The sequence below is a fragment of the Vipera ursinii genome, assembly GCF_947247035.1.
Source record: "Vipera ursinii genome assembly, chromosome: 1".
Taxonomy (NCBI): domain Eukaryota; kingdom Metazoa; phylum Chordata; class Lepidosauria; order Squamata; family Viperidae; genus Vipera; species Vipera ursinii.
The window spans coordinates 331,144,496-331,162,247 of NC_139512.1; the positions used below are offsets into that span (position 1 = coordinate 331,144,496).

General features: G+C 40.7%; 1 protein-coding gene across 2 annotated transcripts in view; it reads right to left on the bottom strand.

Moving 5' to 3' along the window:
- The window catches only part of MSRA (methionine sulfoxide reductase A), a 214,549-nt gene that overhangs the window by 106,670 nt on the left and 90,127 nt on the right, over positions 1–17,752 (bottom strand). The gene's annotated exons all lie outside the window — the stretch shown is intronic.

Here is a 17,752-nt window from a genome sequence, read left to right on the forward strand (position 1 = left end):
AACTGACCTATATTAAGGTGGATCTCCAACAGAATATAGCAATGTGGAATTTTCCTCTTTAGAGTTCTAGCTAGTCATGCCCTCTTCCAAGATATTCTACCATATTCCAATTTAACTTCTTCTACACTCCATTGTCAATAAATTGATCAGGATTTTATGATTGCAGAAAATGCTTCCTTTTTTCTTATTTATTTAATTTATATGCTGCTGGTCTCACTCTCCAAAACGACTTTGGTTGGCTTCCCTCATAATTATGTATAAATTATATAAATTACTTATATGTATTTTTTTCAAAACATATCTGTACTTTTCAAGTCCTTACCCTGTTGCAGATCTATCATGCATGTTTGGCTACATAAGGTTCATCAATCAGAAAGTGAATTTGTATTACTTCATAGGATCAAAGTTATCATAAATCAAAGCACTCATTAATATGTACAAAGATAAAGTGTAGTCCTATTTTTTTCCTGCGAGATTTCCTGCTCACTGAGGACTAGAACCTTATCAAGAATATAAATGAAAAAACGTATCTTATATCTTTTCCCCTCAAAGATTGTTAATCACTAGCAAATGATCAAACAGCAATTTCTGTATTTCTGTTGGGACTCAACCCAAATTTAAACTTCCAAGTTTAACAGATAAAATACTGTACACATCAATCATTAGCCTTTAAATAAATCTTTTCAGGGTTTTTTGTGACAAACCTTTTAGAAGTCATTAATTCCCATCCCTTTCTTAATGAATTGCTATGCTCATATTTAACTTCAGGAATCCACATAAAATAAATTATTACTGATGATTAATTATGCTGTAAGGGACCAATAAGACTAAGTTAGTTTTGAACCACACAGGGAATTAATTAAATCTGGTTTTGGTAAGCAGTTTGCTATTTACCTGCCCATTTTCTAGAATAGAAGATTGCTTCCCACACTCTGCTATAAACTTATCTTTTCGTGAACACAAGGCAGAAGGACAACATCCTCAATCATGATTTGTTTGTCTCTTTGGAATTCCATATTCACTATATTTTCAGATTCACTTTTTGGAAAGGTTCTAAACTAGAAACATTGCTAGGTGTGAATTTAATTCACACCAAAATTGCCTTCATCCATATTAATTTTCTCTCTTGCGATCAAGGCCACTAGTCATTGGGGGAGAAAAGGAAATTAAATGCTCATGGGGAAACAGCTGCTCTTATTTTTGAAGTGCAAAGTATACAATGGTATAGGGAAAAGAACTAGAGAAAGGTCTGCTTCTGCATCTGTTCATCAAAATGATGGGTTTTGTTATTGTTTTGTTTAAAACAAGGCAGCAAAAATGCTTTGAACCAAACCTTTGAGACTTAGGCAACCAATCATGCAGGATATGTGAGCTAATTGACAATCAACGGGTGGCAACACTCATCACTGCAGTGGTGATGAGGAGAATGATATGTTGGTCCCTTGCCAAAGGGTTTTCTTAGAACAGGAAGCCTTTCCTACGTGTTCATTTGGTCACTAATACGAGGGCAATTTGGAAATAAACCTCCATTTGGTTATCAATGACAGACACTCGCAGATACAGAACTTTTATTATACACATTAGAAAACATTACATTACTTTTCAACATAATCGCTATTCAAATTGAGACACTTGTCATAATGTCTTACAAGGTCTGAAATTCCTTAGTAGTAGTCGCTCATCGCCAAATCTGAGCTATGCGGGAGGGAAGGCAGCATGCCCCGAAGCTTGTTATGGATGGCTCATCTGAGTTTTTGTAACATTTACAGTAGACTTCTGAATTGATGGTTGAACCATGCTTCATGAACTTCACTAGCAGTACTCCTTTAGCATCAACACATTTGGTGGAATTTTCTATGGCACCACTTCCGGTGTGATGTTGGTTCATGATAATGCTCATCCGCACACCGCTAGATGTGCCCAAGAACTTTTAAAGCAGTTCCGTTGGGGTTTTGGATCACATACCTCCATAGCCCAGATTTGGCGATGAGCGACTACTACTAAGGGATTTCAAACCTTGTATATTCCACCTTTCCTGCAGAAATCAAGATGACTCACATCCCTTCTTTTTAATTCCAAAACAGCAACCTTATATTGGGCTGAGAGATAGGTAAAGGTAAAGGTTCCCCCGCACATGCGTGCTAGTCGTTTCCGACTCTAGGGGCCGGTGCTCATCTCCGTTTCAAAGCCGAAGAGCCAGCGCTTGTCCGAGGACATCTCCGTGGTCATGTGGCTGGCATGACTAGACGCCAAAGGCGCACGGAACGCTGTTACCTTCCCACCGCAGTGGTCCCTATTTTTCTACTTGCATTTTTACGTGCTTTCGAACTGCTAGGTTGGCAGAAGCTGGGATGAGTAACAGGCGCTCACTCTGCTACGCGGCACTCGGGATTCGACCCGCCAAACTGCCGACCTTCTGATCGACAAGCTCAGCGTCCTAACCCAATTTACCCAGGCAATACTATGGTAGTCTGGAAACCAGTTTGGTGGAGCAGTTAAAGCTAGAAACTGGGAGACTGGGAGTTCTAGTTTTGCCTACACAAAGCCACTTGGGTGATCTGAGACTAGTCACTTTCTCTCAGCCTTAGGAAGGAGGCAATGGCAAACCAATTCTGAAACATCTTGCCAAGAAGATTGCAGCCTCTGAGAATTGGTCATGACTGGATAGGGGGGGGGGGGAAAGGGGTAGATTAAAACCTGGGTTTCCTCATTGATGCAATCATTGTATCCCATTAGTTCTTAGAGTGTAACTTTGAAAATAGAACATTATGGATGCGAAAAATCAAATAGTATTCTTCGAATAGAATGAAATGCAAAGTTAGTGAGGAACTTTGTCCATTGTTCTGAAGTTCAGGGCATAAAATGTTGGATTCAAATTATAGGAAAGCAAATTCCAATTGAATGTGAAAATTCCTGTACAAGATAGGGCTTAGACTCAAAGGGCTAAGTATCCCTTTCTAACTTCATATGAGATATGTTTCTATTACAGGTAAGACAATATAAAAGGCACATCTGGTCCAATTTAAATCATTATACAGTAGGAAGAAAAGGGTTGCAGGATGCAAACAAGACTGCAAAACCTGAGACAAAAGCAAAGGGATACAATAATTAATAGGTAATCCATTGCCCTTTGAGCGTATCTCCACAGTTCAATGAATTGGGGATGATTAACTTACTGAGATGTATTGAATGAGTACCATCCACACTTAAGGATCATATTATATTAAAAATGATATGATCATATCATATTAAAAAAACAGCTGCTGCTATGAAATACATTCATATAGGTATTAGTTAGGTTACCAACTAAAATGGATTTATTTAAGAAGAGACTGGTATAAATACAATGATTATCCTTGCTCATTGTTCACACTTTCTCACAGTTAATACTCACTTTGAAGTTCTACAATAAAAGCAATAGCCATATTTACAGATTTGTTAATATTTCAACTTCAGGAATTATCCAGGCAGCATGGCACTTATTGAAAAGTCATGTGGAGTAATATTTAAAATGTGAATTTTAAATTAATTCTTTATTTAATATATGGATCTTAGTCCAAACTGAAATTCAATTTTAAAGCCAGTTTCTTTAATTTTCAGACCAATATACGATTAATAAAATCTACAGTTGTATGTTTATTAATTTATGTATTAGTCAGCTAATCCTCTGGGGAGAAAATGTGCAGGCAAATATGCATATCATATTGCAAAAAACAGTAATGAATGAGCCTTTATCTTAGCTAGATCATGCAATTGTTTTGTTAGAACTTGAAATACATATGGCGAAAGGGTTAGCATCTGAGTTTGTTGTGGTGTGTCAGCCTTCTATAACTTTTAATATTTCCTGGTTCTGCTTAGATCTATAAACAGGTGAAGTTCTTGAGACAGATAAAACCTATGCTAACCTACCAAAGTCTGAAACCAAAAGATGGCTCTTTGTTTGCCTATGATCATTTTATATACAAATGAGAGATTAGACACAAACATGTAAGATTGATGCAATGCATTCTGTTCAGTTCAGAAAGTTCAGTTGTATATATTTTATGGAAATGTGACATTTAGAACAGAATCATTGGAAGGCTTTTCGGCCACAATTAACTATCCTAAACCAACTGGGAAATCGGATACAAAGAAATAAAATGTATAGGTAATGATTTTTGTTTGTTATGATGAAATGGGCAGCAAACAAATTTGATATAAATAAATAAATTGCTTGTTGACTTATGCTTTATTCTGTACTATGACCAGTAGTACTACTACTAGTATTATTCTGTACTACTTACATAAGCCAGAGAAACATGACTGGATGGAACTGTTCCAATATCTGACCAGGCTTGGCAATATATGCCCAGTAGTAAGTCCCTTGCCCACCACCTAACATCTTGAATAAGATACTGCTTTCCATGGCAGTTAATGTGGTGACATCTCCTTACACTTGAGCCAGAGCTCAACTTGCCTTATTGTCTTGAAAATGAATTCTATCTTGCTAGACTTCCCTCAGTTTATGAAGGGGAACTGAAAGTTAACAAAACAAGCTCATGCCATACATAAACATGGCAAATAATGTTGGCATATTGAGGTTTTTTAAATTATGTTTCATGAAATAAAATAAAATGTAAAAGAACAGGTTTACTTATTGTTGTGTAGTGGGTTCTGAAGAGTAGGAATGATGCCAGGCAGATGAGTACAGTCAAACAGCTCTTTATTTGGTGACCATAACTGTACTGTGGGGTTAGGGGGTATTTGCACTCTTTATATACCTTTCTGAGTACACAGCCAACCAATCAGTTTGAACCTAAATCTCCCGCCATAATTGACTCCCGCCAAAACGGTTACAGTTCAAATGCATACTGGTAGTGACTGTTATACAAGTGCTTAGGTGTTTCTTTAAGCCTTAATACACAACACCCCTTCCCCTTTTAAGGATTAAACAATATAACTTATGCAAAACATATTTACATTTCCACTTCCACATTCCGGACTAAATGTGAAGGATTGACCCCCCTCAAGGTTATATACAGCAAACCTTTATGTAAGGATTTTCTCACTCCAACCTCCACTATTGTTTATGAGTGACTGACCCCACTCTAGGTAGCATGAGTGATTAACCTCACTCCAGGTAGTAACTTTTAAACAAGGTGAGAGTTGCTCATACTGACTCTTGCAACCCAATGTCGATGTCACTTGCGATGTACCATTAATGGTACACACTGACCCCCAGATATAGATTAAACGTAAAGGTAAAGGTTCCCCCGCACATGCGTGCTAGTCGTTTCCAAATTATGCAAATTCAGTCACAAGACATAAGATTTATAACATAAAGCAATCAATTTAGGTATATGATCATGATGGGACAAAAAGTGTGTGTGTGTGTTATAAAAGAGAAAAAAGATTTGAAAAAAGAAAGGAATCTCAGGAAAGAAAAAAGCGAAAGTGCAAGATAGAAAGAGTAAAAGAAAGAAAAACAGAAAAAGAATTATTTCCTATTTTTTTAGTATAAAGGTAAAGGTAAAGGTAAAGGTAAAGGTTCCCCCGCACATGTGTGCTAGTCGTTTCCAACTCTAGGGGCCAGTGCTCATCTCCGTTTCAAAGCCGAAGAGCCAGCGCTTGTCCGAGGACATCTCCGTGGTCATGTGGCCGGCATGACTGGACGCCAAAGGCGCACGGAACGCTGTTACCTTCCCACCATAGTGGTCCCTATTTTTCTACTTGCATTTTTACGTGCTTTCGAACTGCTAGGTTGGCAGAAGCTGGGACAAGTAACAGGCGCTCACTCTGTTACGCAGCACTCGGGATTCGACCCGCCAAACTGCCGACCTTCTGATCAACAAGCTCAGCATCCTAACCCACTGAGCCACCGTGTCCCACTAGATATAGATTAGGCGGACTCAATTTTACAGAAATTACAATAACAAAACGCGTGCCCAATGAAGACCATGACAACTTCTTCCTCTTAGTTGACCACATAGTCAGCGAGGTAAGCGGGTGGCCTATGAGGCCGAGATGAACGCCTTATGGGTTCTCTCCCCTGTTGGTCTAACAATTTGCTAGGCGTGCCCTGGAAGTCCAAGTTCTCCTGAACTGGAGAGTCAGTAGGGAAGCTCTGGCTGACCGTTTCTGGTAGGCCCACCCCAGAGTCAGACCCTGTGGCAGAGTTAGCACAGCGGTCATTGAAGGTTTGTTGATCCGCATGAGCAGGAGTCTCCTGCTGCAGTTCTGTGTTATTGTGGTCCTCCTCAGATGCGAACTCGGTTGTTTGTTGGTGGCTCTAGTAGGGAGGATGTGAGCTAGCTTGTCTGCCAGCTTGAGCATTCAGTGAGGGGTCATTTACCCCGAGGTCGCTTGGTGACCCTTCTGGAACTCTTTTTCGTAACTGGTCTATATGCCGTCTAAACTGTCGACCCCCCTCCACCCCTACTAAGATAGGGGCCCGGTTTTGTCAAAACCCCCCCGTAATCCATAAATGTCCCGGACTGTAGTTACTGGCCCAAACCAAGTCACCCGGTTGTAGTCCCCTTGGGGGTTTGGGTTGAGCAGCCTCAGAAGCCACTCTGTTGGGGTGGAGTCTGTCCAGTTTGGTGATAAGGCGTCTGCCCCAACGGAGCTCCGCAGGACTCTTTCCAGTGGCTGTACATGGTGTGGAGTGTTAACACAATAAGAAGTCTGCTAACCTGTGATGCCAGTTACCAACGATGATGCGCCTGAGTGCGTCTTTGGTTGTTCTCACCATCCTTTCTGCTTGACCGTGAGACGACGGGTGGAAGGGCACGGATGTGGCGTGTCTAATCATGTTTGCTCTTAAGAAGGCCTGAAAATCAGCAGCAGTAAATTGAGTCCCATTATCTGATACCAAAACATCAGGAAGCCCATGAGTGGCAAAAAGTTTCCTTAGCTCTTGTATTGTTCTGGCAGTGGTCATGTTTGGGACTGGCACCACCTCTAGCCAATTTGACTGGCTATCCACCACTATTAAGAAAAGCTGTCCTTGGAATGGACCAGTGTAGTCCATGTGGACCCTGGACCAGGGTGTGTGTGTTGCCTCCCATTTGTGGACAGGCACTTGGGGCATCTCAGGTCTGGACCTTTGGCAAGTGTAGCATCCGTGTACCTGCTGTTCCACTGCCTTATCTAACCCTGGCCACCATAGGTAGCTCCTTGCTAGCGCCTTCATGCGAACTATGCCAGGGTGCCCCTCATGTAGTGACTGCAGAACTCTATCTCTCAATGTTGAGTGTATAATGACCCTACTACCCCACAATAGGCATCCTTTATGAACAGATAATTCATGTCTCCTAAGAAAATAAGCTTGGAATTCCGGGCCTGGACTTCTATCCTGCCACCCTGTGAAAACCCAAGACAGAACTTTGCTTAGAATTTTATCTGAGATTGTCTCAGTGGCTATGCCCCCTGCATGGAGAGGGAATTCAGGTAGCTCTTGGATTGCCAGTATCTGTGCAGCAGGGGACAGATCTGGCTCGATGTTTGCTAGGGGTAGCCTACTGAGACCATCAGCATGGCCCATTTCTTTCCCTGGTTTGTGAATCATTTTAAAACTGTAAGCCGATAAGAATATGGACCACCTGAGCATCCTTGGAGAGAGTATGTGGGGGGTTTGTTTGTCGGTGGTGAATAAGCCTAATAGAGGCTTATGGTCCATAAACACTGTGAATTTCCTACCATACAGATAGTCATGGAACTTCTTGACCCCAGCCACTATTGCCAGGGCTTCCTTGTCTATCTGTGCATAGTTCCTCTCTGCCCCTGATAATGGCTATGGGAACTTGTTCGCCATGTTCCTCCAGATGGCTTAACACTGCTCCCACTCCATAAGGTGAAGCATCGCAAGCAATGCAGATGGGCTTCGTTTCAATGTAATGGGTAACTGTGGATTTGTTAGATAATAGGGCCTTAAGGTCCTGGAAGCTTTTTCATTGACATTGGTCCATTTCCAAGTGGCTTTTTTATCAAGAAGCCTATGCAAGGGTTCAACTATGGCAGCTTTGTGAGGTAGGAACGAATGGTAGAAATTTAATAATCCCAGAAAAGCTTGCAGTTCAGCTTTGTTTTTGGGAGTGGGGGCCATCTTAATTGCCTTCACTTTTGATTCTGCAGGGTGAATCCCACTGGCATCGATTCTGAACCCCAAAAATTCTGTATATGCAACCCCTATACTGCATTTGTCCCTTTTTAGCTTGAGACCTGCAGTACGAAGCCTATTTAAAACTGTCCTAAGTCTGTCTGCTAGCACTTCCTCTGTTTCTCCTACAATGAGGACATCGTCAAAATAAGTGCAAACCCCTTGGATGCCTTTAGGTGTTCGCTCCATTACCTCCTGAATAATCCCAGGTGCCACACTTATGCCGAATTGCAGGCAGTTGATTCTGAAGTTACAATTGAGTTACAATTGTTTGGGTTGCTGCTGTATCCATGCCTGCACGAGATCTAGTTTAGCAAAGATGGCACCGCCTTGGAGGGAAGCGAGAATGTGGCTGACCGTGGGGACCGGGTAAGTGTACTGGTTGAGGGCCTTATTTAGGGTGCACTTATAATCTGCACAGATACGGATTTCCCCATTAGCTTTCAGGGGGGTGACAATTGGGGTCTCCCACTCCCCCCTTCTACCGGCTGCAGGACCCCCTGTTCAACTAATTTGTCTAGTTCTCTTTCGATTTTATGTTTGAGTGTGAAGGGAATCTCCTGGGTTTAATTCTAATGGGTAAGATGCTGGGATTTAATTTAAATGAAATGGGGGGCCTGTATACCTTCCCAGCTTATTATCGAAAATGTCTGCAAACTCTTTGCAGACAGATTCGATGTTGTTTCCCTGTGTTCTATGGATGCCTGAAATTACAACGCCTCAAACCAGTTCAACCCGACTAAGAGGTCCTATGACCTTCAACTACAATGATGTCCAAATGCCCCTGAAACCTTTTAAACTGTACGGAAAGGGTAGCCTCCCCCTTGATTTTTACCTGGGCGTTTTGGAAGTCACTTAAAATAATACTGGAGGGCCTCAATTTGACCCACTGCTTACTTTGGCCGCAAACATGTTTAAAAGTCTCATATGAGATGATCGAGACTGCAGAGCCGGAATCTAGCTCCATTTTACAAGGAATGCCTTGTAATTGGACTTCCAGTTTTAATTTAGGTTTAAGCAGGCGGCGGGCTCTGGTTCAGCAGATGGCCCTCCGGCTTTCAAAAAACCCCACAATGATTGGGCTCTGGGCCCCAGTACCTCTCCTCGATGGATTCTCAGGCTGTTGCTTGTGTAGGCCCTCTCAGAACTGGCTACGGCAGACCACTGCGATGTGGCCCGATTTTCCGCAGGCCCAACACATGACCAACCGAAATTTGCAGTTCACCCATGCATGGTTGCCGCCGCACCCTCTGCATTTTGGAAAGGGCGCTGCCTTCTGCTGGTTCTCCCTGTTCTCGCGTCGTCTCTCTCATTGCTCTGGTTTTTTCTGAATCTGGTCGACTTCAGTTTCCTCTTCTTCTACGATCTCGCTGTAAGTAGCGCCTTCATAGTGAATCGATTCTTCTGATTTGCTGGGTATTGGCGTCTGTACCACCTGCACCATGTCTCCGGCTGCCTCGTTGGCCATGATTTCATCTTGTGCATCTTGTAGTGTTAGGGTCGGGCATAGCAAAAAGTTTCTGTTGAAGTCTCTTGTCTCTTAGGCCGCACGCAAGCCTGTCTCATAGGCACTCGTCTAGGTTGGTAAACCTGCAGAGACCTGTCACAAGGCCGCGATAAATTCAGATGCGGTTTAACCCGGCCGTTGCACCCTCTGGTCGAAACGGAACCGCCAGGCCATCTCGAATATTCTGGGCTTGAAGTGCCCATTCAGCTTCTGCTTGAGTTCGGTGAATGAGACGGTTTTGATCGGCGTTGGGGCGAATAGGCTTTCAGTCAGATCAAATGTTGCCGGCCCGCTTATGCAAAGCAAGGTCGCCGCTTTTAGGCCGTCCTCAGCAATCTGGTTCGCCCGGAGGTAGTTTTCGACTTGCCCGAGTGAGATGGCCACTGTTCGGGGTGGCACATGTTGAATTCTCTGGGCTGGCCGACCTTAGGCATCTTCTTCCTTGTATAATTAGATCCTGCTCCACAGACTCAGACGTGTGATTCTGAGTACGTGGCCACTAGCGTGGTGACTAGCCGGCCATAGGGGGGGGGCAGATGCCTCTTTCCTCCAGCATGGGAAGCCGACCCCTCGTGAATTCAGCTCTTTGAGGTGAAGCAGGATCCCACCTTCGTCGCCACTGTTGTGTAGTGGGTTCTGAAGAGTAGGAATGATGCCAGGCAGATGAGTACAGTCAAACAGCTCTTTATTTGGTGACCATAACTGTACTGTGGGGTTAGGGAGTACTTGCACTCTTTATATACCTTTCTGAGTACACAGCCAACCAATCAGTTTGAACCTAAATCTCCCGCCATAATTGACTCCCGCCAAAACGGTTACAGTTCAAATGCATACTGGTAGTGACTGTTATACAAGTGCTTAGGTGTTTCTTTAAGCCTTAATACACAACACTTATCATAATCTAAATGTATGCATTATGCTTAGGAACTTATGATTTCTTCAATATATATACAGAAAAAGCCGTTTGAAACCCCAGGAATTCACACATAGAATTTATCTTTCCCATTTAGTTCATGAAACCAGGGTAAATATAAAATACACTATGAAGACTCCCTAATTTGAAAATAACTGAAAATCATTAACTTAAACTGAGAAAAAAAATGCATTCAGCCATATGGAGCTTTTGTTCTTTGGGAATAGTGGCATATAAATGATGGTTATAATATTACACACGGTAATTATAGGAACATCATGCTTTCAGGAAAATAACGTGTGTCCTGTAAACATCATTATCGTTATTATTATTGCTCCTTTTGGATGGATCATTAAAGGAACTTGAACTTCAACCTTGATACAGGAGAGGATGAGGGAGAAATTGAAGTATTAATTTAACCAAACTAAACAAAACACTACAAATAATGAGAAAGATGTAAGCAATCTCTGGCCCTTTATAAATTTGCATTTAATAGCAGTATTGATCATTCACAATGCTCCATACTGGTAATTTCTTCTTTCAATACTAACATTCAGGATATACCATTACATTTGCTTACAGGACAATACCTATTCTTTTTATTCTGCTAAGCGTGTAAGCCGCCCTGAGTCTTCGGAGAAAGGCGGGATATAAATGGAATTAAAATAAAATAAAAAATAAAATATTCATCTCCATAGCAAATATGCATATTTGTTAAAATGTTTGACCCATTGCCATGTTCAATGGGAAATTAAAAAAAAACAAATAACAGTATTCAGATTGAAATGGCTGGGCAAGCAAAATAATTAGCAAGCTAAAATTCAATTAATAAATAAAGCATATCATTTACTCAGACAGCAGCATCAGGATTTTAGTCCTAGCTAGTATCATCATCTAGACCAGGGGTGTCAAACTGCCGGCCTGTGGGCCGGATGCATCATGCAATGGCAAAACCGTCCCGATATGTTGCACGTCACATGACGTCGCAAGTCTAGACCCATATGGTTGCTAAGGAAGTTACAAACTGTAAATAGTTTAGGGCAGAAAAATAATATGAGCAGCAGAAATCTCTGGGTGGTTTGCATTATATCCACAAATGTTTCTGTACAATCCAAATAGATTGCTGAAAAAGTATAATTCAGGAAAACCAAGAACAGAGCTGTGACTGATTACAAATACTGGAGCTGAATATCAATTCAGAAGGATCTTAAGCATGGTATAAACCTTCCTTTTCTACTTGAGTCTGATCTATCTAATGTAGAAATAACCTTCACCTTTAAGCCTGAAAACTATCCACCCCAATTCTAGGGAGACAAAGTAATACTAATGACTGGGGGTCAAAATTGTCCCAGGTGAACGGAACCTTAGAATATATTTATTCTCCTATGCCTACATATTGTAGAGCAATGACAGAATTAAGCAAGTTGTCTTTCAAAGTATCTGTCCTCTTACTAATCTTTTAATTAAAAAGAATATTTCCAAGCAATCAAAGTGTTCAGGATAAAAACTATTAGCAATGGTTTCTTATCAATCCATTTCCCTTATTTACTACAATAAAATAATGGAAAATGAGAACTGCTATCATTCTATACTGTGCCACCTAAAATTCTTTCAAAGCATACAGAATACTTTGACAACAGAGACAACAGTGTCTCTTTCAGCCCATGTGAACTAAGTCAACTATAGGAAAGTGACAGAATGATATAGCCAAACAAGCAGAAGATTTGGAATGAGCAAGGCTGCACCCATATTTAAATCCTTTTAAGAGAAGCTGTAAGACAAATAGTCACGAACCTAACAGAAATCTATTTCCTTCACAATGGGTTCAACAAAAAAGTATGCTCAACTGTTATACTGCCTGAAGATTTCAGGCCTGTAATCTTCAGAGTTTGTTCTCACAATCCAGTAGGCATCATTAGTAGTGACAGAAAACAGGGATAATATTTATAGTTCTATCATGGAGCCAAAACATCTTAAAAATCTAGGCACATCTGTCAAGGTGAAATAATATCTCAGTTATATTAATAGGACAGTTATCTTTCTTCCCCTTCTAGCTATACCTACATCTGATAATTGGATATTTTAGTGCCAAAAATTACTATGTGCAAGATGAATGAAACTAGAATAAATATTATGAGCATCTCTTTTACTGTACTATGTTCAGGAAGACATAATTAACAAAAGAATTGTTATGTACTTTCTTTAGAAAAAAGACAAGTGATACAGAATCATGGAACCATCAATTTCAATCCACTACTCAGTGCAAACTCCACAGAAGTTTTAATGTATTTTTCCTATAATTTTACTATTCCTTGTTTTTAGTGTTACATGCTGAATAAAATAGAAGTCAGAATATACACTTTTAATAAATGAACAACAATCAACGAACTCTCAGACAACGAATAGGATAGAAGCAGGCATGAAATAATAATATGATAGTAAAGAATCACTTCTCAGCTATCTCAAAATTCTAAAATTGAAGGAAACTCTTTAAAAAAGCAAATTGTGAAACAAGCATAATTTGTTGAACAAAACTGTAGGTATCATGGCAACAAAACTAAAAACAGACATTTAAATTGCCATTAATTTTTAAAGATCATTCACACATATTAAAAAACAAAGTGGCAGCTGCTGAAGAAAAAAAAAACATTACAGGGTGCTCAAATACAAACTAAATGACTTTTAGGGTACCATATCTAAATAAGAAATAATGTTCAAAACTCATTTTCCTCCATATAATTATATTCTGAAAGGCTACCCAACATTTCAGATAATTACTTGGTTACATATTTTGAATCAGAAATATAATGTAAAAATATTTTGATATCAAGCAAAGTACATGGGATGAAGACAGAGGCTGATAACTACCACAAAGCAACTGTTGAATCAACAAGTTTTTCTTTCCATTAGATCTCAATTCCACTATATATGTACCGATCTGAAATCACTTTTGAATATACTGATAAATGAAAAGTTGTTCTGAACATCTGTAAGCAAACTATAAAGAGATATTTCATAATGAATGAACAGCATGAATTTTACATAATACTAGTCAAAAAATGTGCATTTGTCTATTGAGTTGAAGGCACTGGAAATAGCCCAAAACATTTATCCATTACAAATATCTTTTCAAACATGCATCTGTAAGACAATTTACAAAGATATAAAAATAATTTTCTATCAGGGTACTTATCTTCAGAAGCCAGAGCAATTTGATTACAGTTTTAGCTCAGAGCAACATAGTTTGTATTTTGCTAACATAAAAGGTGATAATCATTCTTAAAAGCATAATACATAATTCACAAAGGCTTGCTTCTACATTCTGCTACTAAAATACTATAATCCACAAGAAGTCAAGTAAGCTGTGAAAGAGTTCAAACTGCTGTGGATGTAATTTGATGCACAAAGAATCTTAAGAGAGTTTTGCAGTTTGGTAATCAAATATCAAATCGCGAGATAAGAGACACATTCTGCAATACTCCATTGCTCCAAATGGCTACACTGCATGAGCTGCAAGAATATATTTTGAGATCTCTTCCTACTCTGTGGCTAGGAGTAAGTTGAACTGAACACAAGTTCCTAAACATTCCAGAGACTTCACCGAAATGAAGCACACAAAGGAGAAAACAGCAACTCTAGATCATAGTCTCACTTTTGCTTTCAAGGAAACAAGAAAAACCAAGGGCTGCAGCTTTGCCTACCAGGTAAAGGAATGTATTGTGATTTTAAGAACCTGATTATTATAAGGAAATAACATTTGGATAATTACTTGCAAGAGAAAATACCCTTCTTCAGTGATCTCATGAGGTTAGGGAAAGCAATCGCTTCAAAGGTAACCATAAATCAAGTGATGTTTCCAAAATTTGCACCATCTCTGGTCGTAATACCTTTGTTTCTTTAAAACTAGTGGCTATTTTGGGGTCAGAACATATAAGAGAGCCCGTGAGATGATCATCCTGATGGTTGTTTGTGGTTTTTAATCCCAGATGCCAATTAAACCAGCATGGCTGCATAAAGAACTCTCTGATAAATTGAAAGATAAAAAGGACAAGTATAAGAATTGGAAAAAGGGGCACATAACTAAGTCAGAATATCAGCAAATAGCCCGTGCCTGCAAAGATGAAGTGAGGAAAGCTAAGGCTCAAAATGAACTAAGGCTTGCGACCAAAGTCAAAAATAACAAAAAATGCTTCTTTCAACATATAAAAAACAAGAAAAAAGTTAAGGAAATGATTGGTCCATTAGTGGGGGAAAGTGGCAAGAAGGTGACAAGCAATAGGGAGAAAGCAGAACTATTTAACTCGTTTTTTGCATCTGTCTTTACACAAAGGGAAAAAACAGTTCAAACTACCCAAACCAGTGCCATAAAAAACAGAATAGAAATGCAAGTTAAGATAAGCAAAAAAATGGTAAGTGAACACCTGTCCAGCCTAGACGAGTTCAAATCACCAGGACCAGATGGATTACACCCCAAAGTTCTCAAGGAACTGGCAGACGTGATCTCAGAACCACTGAACTATATTTTTCATAGATCCTGGAGCACTGGGGAACTACCAGAGAACTGGAAGAGAGCTGATGTAGTTCCCATATTCAAAAAAGGGAAAAAAATAGATACAGGAAACTACAGACCTATCAGCCTGACCTCAATACCTGGGAAGATTCTGGAAAAGATAATCAAACAACAAATCAGCGAACACCTTGATGCAAACAAAGTCATCACTAAAAGTCAACATGGGTTTGTCAAAAACAGATCATGCCAGACAAATCTTATTACATTCTTTGACCAAGTGACAAAATTAGTGGACCAGAGGAATGCTGTAGATATAATTTACTTGAACTTCAGTAAGGCATTTGATAAAGTAGATCACAACCTACTACTTGATAGGATAGAAAAATTTGGGTTAGACAGCATTACCACCAGATGGATTCGTAGCTGGCTGACAGGCTGTACTCAGCGTGTGGTCCTCAATGGAACTGCATCTACATGGAAGGAAGTGTGTAGTGGGGTGCCCCAGGGCTCTGTTCTGGGCCCAGTGCTCTTCAATATCTTCATTAACGACTTGGATGAGGGGATAGATGGGGAACTCATCAAATTTGCAGACGACACCAAGCTGGCAGGAATAGCCAATACTCCAGAAGATAGGCTTAAGATACAGAAGGATCTGGACAGACTCGAACACTGGGCACTATCTAACAAAATGAAATTCAATGATGAAAAAAGTAAGGTTCTACATTTAGGCAGGAAAAATCAAATGCACAGGTATAGTATAGGTGGTACCTTGCTCAATAGTAGTAATTGTGAGAGGGATCTCAGAGTCCTAGTAGACAATCACTTAAATATGAGCCAGCAGTGTGCTGCAGCTGCCAAAAAAGCCAACACAGTGCTAGGCTGCATTAACAGAGGGATAGAATCAAGATCACGTGAAGTACTAATACCACTTTACAATGCTTTGGTAAGGCCACACCTGGAATACTGCATCCAGTTTTGGTCACCACGATGTAAAAAAGATGTCGAGACTCTAGAAAGGGTACAGAGAAGAGCAGCAAAGATGATTAGGGGGCTGGAGGCCAAGACATATAGGGAACGGTTGCTGGAATTGGATATGTGTAGTTTAACGAAGAGAAGAGTGAGGGGTGACATGATAGCAGTGTTCCAATATCTCAGGGGCTACCACAAAGAAGAGGGAGTCAAGCTATTCTCCAAAGCACCTGAAAGCAGGACAAGAAGCAACGGATGGAAACTAGTCAAGGAGAGAAGCAACCTAGAACTAAGGAGAAACTGCCTGACAGAACAATTAACCAGTGGAACAACCTGCCTCCAGAGGTGGTGAATGCTCTAACACTGGAGGTTTTTAAGAAGAGACTGGACAGCCATTTGCCTGAAATGGTATAAGGTTTCCTGACTGAGCAGGGGGTTGGACTAGATGACCTCCAAGGTCCCTTCCAACTACTTCTTCTTCTTCTTCTTCTTCTTCTTCTTCTTCTTCTTATTATTATTATTATTATTATTATTATTATTATTATTATTATTATCAGCATCAGCATCAGCATCATATATTTACTTTTATGTTGCTTGTATGCTGTGTTTTTAACTGTTCTCTGTTAGCAGAGTCATAATGTTGAGATGGGAGGCCATATAAATTGAAACAAATAAACAAGAAAGCCAAATTCAGGTTAAAAAGAAAGTTTTTAAATGGAATGATGGAAAGTTGGTGCTTGGTTGTTGTTTCTTTAAATTTTTATTGTCAATATATTATATTTTTAAAAATTTATTTAGATATTTAAGTTGCTCACCTTTTTATTTCGACCCCAAACCACCCCAGTGATGTCCCATTGCCTGGAAGCGGTTCGGGTCTGGATGGGGAGGAACAGACTTCAACTCAACCCCGACAAGACTGAGTGGCTGTGCATACCGGCATCCCGGGATATTCAGAATATCCCATCTCTTTCTATGGGGGGTGAGCTATTACCCCCCGTAGATAGGGCTCGCAACTTGGGAGTCCTCCTAGATTCACAGCTTACTTTGGAAGATCACATAGTGGCTGTGACTAGGGGGGCCTTCGCCCAGGTTCGCCTGGTGCGCCAGTTGCGGCCCTATCTAGACCGGGATGCCCTGCGTACGATCACTCATGCGCTCGTGACCTCTCGTTTAGACTACTGCAACGCTCTCTACATGGGGCTGCCCTTGAAGACCACTCGGAGGCTCCAACTGGTACAGAATGCAGCCGCAAGAGTTGTGTTGGGAGTCTCCCGATACTCCCATGTTACACCTCTGCTCCGTGAGCTGCATTGGCTCCCAGTTGTCTTCCGGGTGAGGTTCAAATTGCTACATGGCATGGGTCCGGAATACCTTGGGGATCACCTGCGGCCGGCATCAACTTCCCTCCGCCCAATATGCTCCCACAGAGAGGGCCTCCTCAGGGTGACACCAGTCAAAGAATGCCGACTGGTGGCCCCCAGGGGGAGGGCGTTTTCTGTGGGCGCGTCGGATTTATGGATTGAGCTCCGGATGGCGCCCGACCTTCGCTCCTTCCGGCGCAATCTAAAGACGTATCTCTTTGAACAAGCTGGCCTGGCCTGAAGGGATGGGGTTGGGTTGTTATTACTTTTAAATGTGTTTTAACCTATTGTAAGAGTTGTGGGCATTTTGTTTAATCTTTTTTAATTTTTGTATTCTGTCTTTTTAACATGTATT